The sequence below is a fragment of the Hyperolius riggenbachi genome, chromosome 10 (genome assembly GCF_040937935.1).
Source record: "Hyperolius riggenbachi isolate aHypRig1 chromosome 10, aHypRig1.pri, whole genome shotgun sequence".
Classification (NCBI taxonomy): Eukaryota; Metazoa; Chordata; class Amphibia; order Anura; family Hyperoliidae; genus Hyperolius; species Hyperolius riggenbachi.
The window spans coordinates 158,896,489-158,904,305 of NC_090655.1; positions in this window are offsets into that span (position 1 = coordinate 158,896,489).

Consider the following 7,817-nt stretch of genomic DNA (forward strand, 5'->3'; position numbering starts at 1 on the left):
GGGAAATTACACTTGTTTTGCTAATTACAAAGGGGCAGGGAGAGCTTTGGGAATTTCTTTGAAGGGTACTGTGGCAGGTATAGCAATGTTACTATAAGTAAGGTTCAAAATCAGTCAATAGGGGATGTGTGGTGGATTTGTGGAGATAGTAAGATTAGACCCATGTTAGAAGAATTCTGGACTGGAGAATGTGCTCTAGCTAAATTACTTATGCCCATACATATTTTAGGTGAGAAAGTAAATAATGATCTCACCCCTTCTAGTTCCAAGTCAGGTAAGAGCAAGAAAGAGGTGGTTGAGGAAAACCTAGACCCGCATGTTTATACTAATGTTCTAGGTATTCCAACAGGAGTTACTGATAAGTTTAAAGCTAGAAATCAGGTGGCCACGGGGTTTGAATAAATTATATTTCCATGGCTTACTGTTAATAAAAATGTAGATTGGATTAATTACATTTACTATAATGAACAGAGATTTATAAATTATACTGGAGATGCCTTAAAAGGTATAGCTGAGCAATTAGGTTCTGCCACTTCTATGACCTTCCAGAATAGAATGACACTTGATATGGTTTTAGCAGAAAAGGGAGGAGTATGTACATTTTTAGAGGGAGCGGGCGGAGCTTGTTGCACATACATACCTAACAACACTACACTAGCGTAGCAGGAAAAATCACTGTAGTCAGTGTTGATCGGATACCTCATTATCCTATTCGAGTTTGGTCGAATTCGGATAGTAAACTATCCGAATTCACTCGAAGTTCGATATTCGAGTTAATCGAATATCCAACGTCACTATCCGAGTCTGTATTCGAGTAAAATATTCGAGCTGGCCTTAAATAGCTTTTTAAAACTTGTATTGGAGGTCAATGATGCATGAAACCACCTTTTTTATGAAGAAAAACATCAAGTGATTATGTGGTGATGTAGTAGTTATAAAAAAAAAAAGTATTAAAAATAGTTTTCCTCCTCCTCCTCCTCCTCCTCCTCTTCCTCCTCCTCCTCCTTCTCCTCCTTCTTCTCCTTCTCCTCCTCATTGCAAGCCACAGCGCCTTTTTCTGTTTACCCTGGCAGTGGTAAAACACAGACATCAGCAGGAGGAGGAAGTAGTTGCAGCTATTGTAGTGTGGTAATAGCTGGTAGGAGAGTGGGTGGCAGCAGAAAATAGTTCTTCTTCTTTTCTCCCTGGCAGTGGTAGCAGCACACAGACAGCAGAAGCTCAATGAAGCTACAGGAGGAGGAGGAGGAGTGTGTGTCAGGCAGTGTGATGTGACTGCTGCTGACATAATAGGCCCTGGTTCCTAGCGGTGGTACCAGGGCCGTAAATGAACATCATGAGGTTCCAGACAGCGGTCGTGAAGCCCACATTGTGTCCAATACACAATTGGGACAGCACAGTTTTCAACCCGGACACCTCTAAAATATTTTTTTTTTTTCAAAATAATGCAGCTATTTTTGAATTTTGAGCGTAAATAGCTGGTGGCGCATGGGCAGCAGCACCTTGTAATGTGTTCCCTGGCAGTGGAAAAATACAGACAGCAGGAGGAAATACAGCAGCAGGCAGCGTGAGGAGGATGAGTGTGTGGCAGACTGGCAGCAGGCAGGCAGGAGGGCAGGCAGCGAGACATAATAGGCCCTGGTTCCTAGCGGTGGACCATGGCCGTAAATAAACACCATGAGGTTCCAGACAGCGGTCGTGAAGCCCACATTGTGTCCAATACACAATTGGGACAGCACAGTTTTCAACCTGGACACCTCTAAAATAATAACACAAAATTATTACATTTTTTTTCAGAAATGCAGCTATTTTTGAGCGTAAATAGCTGGTGGCACATGGGCAGCAGCACCTTTTAATGTGTTCCCTGGCAGTGGAGACACAGACAACAGGGGCCAGGAATTCGCCTTCCACTCAAGCTTGGTTCATTTTGAGAAACATCAGTCTGTCCACAGACTTGTGAGACAGACGAGATCGCTTCTCAGTGACGACTCCACCGGCTGCACTGAAGCAACGCTCTGACAGTACGCTGGAAGGGGGGCAGGAGAGCACTTCCAGGGCGTACTGCGCAAGCTCGCTCCAGATCGGCAGGTGCTTGACCCAATACTCCATGGGATCAACAGGGGCAACGCTGTCAAGCCCGCTGAAGGACCCCATGTAGTCAGCCACCATGCGGGTCAAGCGCTGTCTGTGACTAGAGAAGGATGCTGCGGCAGGCACCTCCTCTCTAGTCCCTGGCAGCTCTACACTCATGTAGAGCTCGTTGGTCAGAGACAGCAGGTCTGTGGTGCGCGTGCGCTTGCTGCTGGTGGATGCAGGCACCTGCTGCTGCCTCTGTGCTGGCTGGACAGTGGGGGTGGATGGCTGAGGGAAGGCTTCCTCCAAGCGCTCAACAAGGGACAGCTGCAAATCCCTCATTTGTTGCGCACGGTCTCCTCCTGCAGGCAGGAACTGGCTGAGCTTCCCCTTCAGACGTGGGTCCAGCATCATGCAGATCCAGATGTCCTCCCTCTGCTTCATCTGGATGACCCTTGGGTCCTTGCGCAGGCACCTCAGCATGTGCGCTGCCATTGGAAAGAGTCTGGCCACGTCTGCTGGAACATCATCGACAGCCCCAGAGCAGACAGTCCTGTCCTCCTCATCCTCTGCCTCTTCCACCTCATCCTCTCTCCACCCCCGCACCAGTCCAGCTGCGCTCTGCTGCTCCCCCTCATCAGCAGCAAGGTCAGGGACCTCCACCAACTCCAAGCCCTCCTCCTCAGAGGTGGCCTGTGAAGCTGCCTGCAGCTGCTGCTGGTCCAAGGCTGCCGCAGCCTCTTCCAGCAGTGCATACAGGGCCCTGTCCAGCACACACACCAAGGGGACCCACTCGCACACCATTGCATGGTCCCTGCTTACCATGTTGATGGCCTGCAGGAAGGGTGCCAGCACTGAGCACATCTGCTTCATGTGCCCCCAGTCCTCTGTGGAGATGATGGATGGGAGGTTGGTGGCGGCACGCCCAGTTGCAGTGATGGCGGCAACTGTTGCTCGTGCAACGTACTGGCTGACAGCCTGCCTCTGTTCAACCAGACGCTCCAACATCGCCAGGGTGGAGTTCCAGCGAGTTGGAACATCGATCATGAGCCGGTGCTGTGGCAGGTGCAGCTCCTTCTGCACCTCTTCCAGGCTCTCTACGGCTGCAGCCGAGTGCAGGAAATGACGCACAACCTTCCTTGCCGCCTCAAGGAGTCAGTTTATCCCCTGGTAGGTCCGCAGGAACTTTTGGACTACCAGGTTCAGGATGTGCGCCAGGCAGGGGATGTGGGTCAGGTTTCCCCTGCTGATTGCAGCAACCAGGTTTGCCCCATTGTCGGACACCACCTCTCCGACTCTGAGGCCTCTGGGGGTCAGCCAATTCCTCTCCTGCTCTCGGAGTTTGGCCAGGACATGGTTCGCCGTCAGTTTGGTCTTCTCCAGGCTGACCAATTCCAGCAGCGCTTGGCAGTGGCGGGGCTTCGTGCTGCTGCTGAGGCGGGGGGTTTGGGCTGGTGTGCCGGAGGATGGAAGCGGATCAGAGGAACCTGCTGCAATTCCGCTGACCCTGCATGGTGGCACCACACACTGCGTTGTTGCTGCTGCTCTGACAGTGCCCGATGCTGCTCCCCCCTCCTCACCCCCTTCCACCAAGCTGACCCAATGCGCGGTGAAGGACAGATAGTGGCCTGTCCCAAACCGGCTGCTCCACGAGTCCATGGTGACGTGGACCCGTTGACCCACCGCGTGATCCAGCCCTCTCCCGACATTGGCCATCACAGAGCGGTGAAGTGCAGGGATGGCCGTGCATGCAAAAAAATGTCGGCTGGGGATTGGCCAATCGGGGGCTGCACACATCAGGAGTGCACGCATGTCGCTCCCCTCCTGCACAAGGGAATAAGGCAGGAGTTGGGAGCACATGGCCCGTGCCAGCAAGCCGTTCAGCTGACGCACGCAATGGCTGCTGGGAGGCAGAACCCTGACCACCCCCTGGAAGGTGTCGCTGAGCAGGGTCTGGTGATGCCTTTTGCTGGCACGGGAATCACTGGAGGGAGCAGAGGAGGCCACTGAGGACTGGCTGCCAGAACAGGCCTCAGTGTCGGTGGCAGGAGTTGCAGAGGGAGGAGGAGCAGTGCGTTTCTGATGCACTCCTGCTGGTGCTGCTGGAGGGGGTGGAGGAGGGCGGGTGGCTGCGCCAGAGAGGTGGTGCCGTACGCAGAGGGCTCCTTCCCTCTGCTGAGCTGCTGGCGGCACTGGTTGCAGGTGGCATACTTGCACTCCACATATGGCAGGGTGAAAAAATTCCAAATTGGGGAGCTGAAGTTGCCCTTTCGGCTGGAAGGTGCTGCTGCTCTCCCTGTGTGGTTGGGGGGGGGGGGGGGGGGGGGGGGTTCTTGGTGCGGCTGGTGGCACTGGCAGAACTCTCAGCCTCCGGATCAGCACGCTGTGTGGCCTGCATACCACGCCCACTTCTGATCCTGCCTATGTCTGCGATGCTGATCCTTCTAGCAAGGCCCGCAGACGCATCCTCCTCCTCAGAGCTGATAACATTCCCAGGATCTGCCACCCAGTCTCTGTCCTTCACCCTGTCATCATCATCCTCCCCCTTTCGCAAACATGTCCTGCTGGGATGACCCCACAAACTCCCCTTCTGCATGCTTGGGCTGAGGGACAGTCACCACTGTCTGACTGTCCAAAGCATCATCCCCCAAAGTGCCCATCAGCATTTCTTCCTCCTCCAATTCTGCCGCAACAGCACTCCATAGCCCCGCTGTGCTTGGGGATAATAAGGTGCTGAGTGACAGGATGCTGGTGTTGCCCACTGGGGCCGGAGAACTGCACTCCTCCTCCCCAGGCAGTGCTGGGTGGCTGCTGCTGCTCTTGCGAACAGGAGTGGTGGCGGGGGTGGAGGACTCGGTTCCAGAGCTAATGGTGGCCTGCTCATCCACCATCAGTTCCACCACAGAGTCTGCGTCCTTCTCCTCAATAGGACGGCTACGACCTGGCAGTGGGAGGAACATCTGCGCCACACGCTGCTGCTGCTGCTGTGTCTCTGCAGCGTGACTCCCAGCTGTTGGGCGGCCAAGGCGTCCACGGCCAGTGGCTAATGGCGGAATAGCCACTGGTGCAGACGCAGAACTGCGCATGGTGGTGGCGCGGCTGCCACGCCCACGACCTCCTCTCTTGCTGATGCCCTTGCTGCCCCTGCCCAAACCGCGGCTGCCAGTGCCAGACATCGTATATTTTTAAGATTATACAAATGAAAAAAAAAAGTTATGTATAGGCGGGTGGGACAAGTGGGGTACTTTAATGGGGTGGGGCTGGTGGTGGTGGGTGTGTGAGGTGACGGACAGGTGTACTCTACAGCAGAGATCGGTGTAGCGCTAACGAGAGAGTGTGCAGTGCGCACACAAAGACCCTAGCTGACGCTGACTGACGGTGTCCCTATACACAGACTACAGTACAGTACAATTCAGCGAATACACAATACAAGTAATATAAACAATAGGACGGGTGTAGCACTAACGAGAGGGTGCGGACAGCGCAGACGTGCACTGCGCACACAAAGACCCTAGGTAACGCGGTGACGGATGGTTCCTATACACAGACTAGAGTACACTACAGTACTAACTAAACAATAGAAGAATCTAGCTAAACAATAGAACAGGTGTGACTAGATTACAGAGAGCAGATACAGGACAGGTAGCAGTAAAGCTGGGCCTTGCTAACTACAAAATAGTACAATAATCTATCTAACACAGAAGTAGTACAGTAGAGTAGGACAGGTGAGAGCACAGGTAACTAGAGACTAGAGCACAGAGCAGGGCAGGCTGCCTTGCCTAGGCACAGGGCCTAGCTGCTGCAGCTGCAGCAGCACCAGTGACAGTCTCCCTCCCTAGTCCCTAATCACACAAACTAAACTGCCTAAAATACAATCTATCTACAATACAAAGCAATACAGGTGAATATCAAGTGTTGGTGTGTAAAAACGCTAGGTGTTTTGAGCAATAAATGCACTTGCACAGACAAAAAGTACTGGAGCAGTCTCTCTCAGTACAATCAGTCAGTAAGTCGCAAGCAGGACGAGTGAGGCAACATGGCGCCCGCTATTTATAGAGGGGGGCTTGGCCAGGCTCCCCCTCTGTGATTGGCTGCAGTCAGAGGGCTGGAAGCCCTCTGATTCGCTTGTGAGGACTTGAGGTGACGTCTGACGTGACGCTATCCGAGCTTGTGACGCTATCCGAGCTCGGATAGCTAGGATATCTCCAGATAGCTGATTGCTATCCGAGTGCGCTCGGATAGCACAGCCGGATAGCTAATACTATTCGAGCTCGATATTCGAGCTCGAATAGTGAAAAAAGAGCTAGGATATCCGAGTATCTCGGATATCCTAGCTCTCATGAGCATCACTGACTGTAGTTATAAAAAAACTAGAAGACATGTCCATAGAACTTAAGGAGAATTCAGATGTAGACAGTAGACACTTCTTGGGCAAGCTTCTTTAATTTCTCCTGGCTTACAAGTTGGCTCAAGAAGCTTCTCATCTTTATCTTAGTCATAATTGTTGGTATTTTCCTGATTTATTTCCTGATTTATTTGGCCATCAGATTAGTCATATGTTGTATTGCTAAATGTACTTCATCATCGCCTGCCCATGCCTACATACATTATCTTTCACTAAGAGCTCCTGGCCGTAATCGTACCTACTATGATGCTAGTTCCACTGGAGAGGGACTAGTTAGAGCTCAGAATCATAATCCCCCCTACCAGAATGTTCCTCCTGAGGGTCCAACTTCAGTGTAGCCATTTTTCATTTGGAAAATGTCTAAAAAGGAGGGGATTGTAAGCATAGCACATACATTATCCACCATTTTGTATTTCTGTCAGCCATTTTAGTTCTAAGCTTCCAAGCCTCTAACTAATATCTCTAGTTTAAAGTGAACCTCCGGACTAAAAATCTACTCAGCAGAACTGAAAAGGCTTGGTGTTTCTTTAACAGTTTCACAGCATCAGAACTTTGTTTTTTTTTACCAAAGCATCATTTTTAGCTGCTTTTTAACTGCTTTTTTTCCCTGATGCTGTGCAGAGCATGATGGGATTTCCTATGTTGTTATTCACGTTGCCTAGCAACTGGAAGAGATGCTCAGGACACAGGACAGTTGGAACTGTGTCTCATGCTCCCTGTCACCTCCTTTCAACCAAAAAGATGGCTGCCATCATGAAATCAAACATTTCCCTGTTCTTTTAAAACAGTGTGGGTAAGAGATTATATTACCTATCTATTTTAATTAACATAACTAATGTAACTTAATGGCAGTATGTTTGTTTAGGCTGGGGTTCCTCTTTAAGATCAAAGAACATATTCATCATGCACTTCATATTCACTTCTGCTTTTCTGTCTAAATCTGGCTGTACGGGAAATTCTCTAACCACATCGGCTCAGCAAAACTGAAAGTGGTAGCTTGGGCGTTTGCCCAGATGTCAGGACATCTGTATCATCTGTCACATGTTTATGTGGGGATTTTCCTCTTATCTAGGTGAAAGGTTTCTTATATACCACGCCTGCGCAGCCATCATAATTTGTGTATAAAAGATCAGTGATGGGCCGAACCTCCGATTTAAGGTTCGCGAACCCTGTTCACGAACTGCCGCGGAAGGTTCGGTTCGCAGGAACTTCCGCAAACCGCAATAGACTTCAATGGGGAGGCGAACTTTGAAAACTAGAAACATTTCTGCTGGCCAGAAAAGTGATGGAAAAGATGTTTCAAGGTGTCTAACACCTGAGATCTTTCAGTGACTACAAGAGG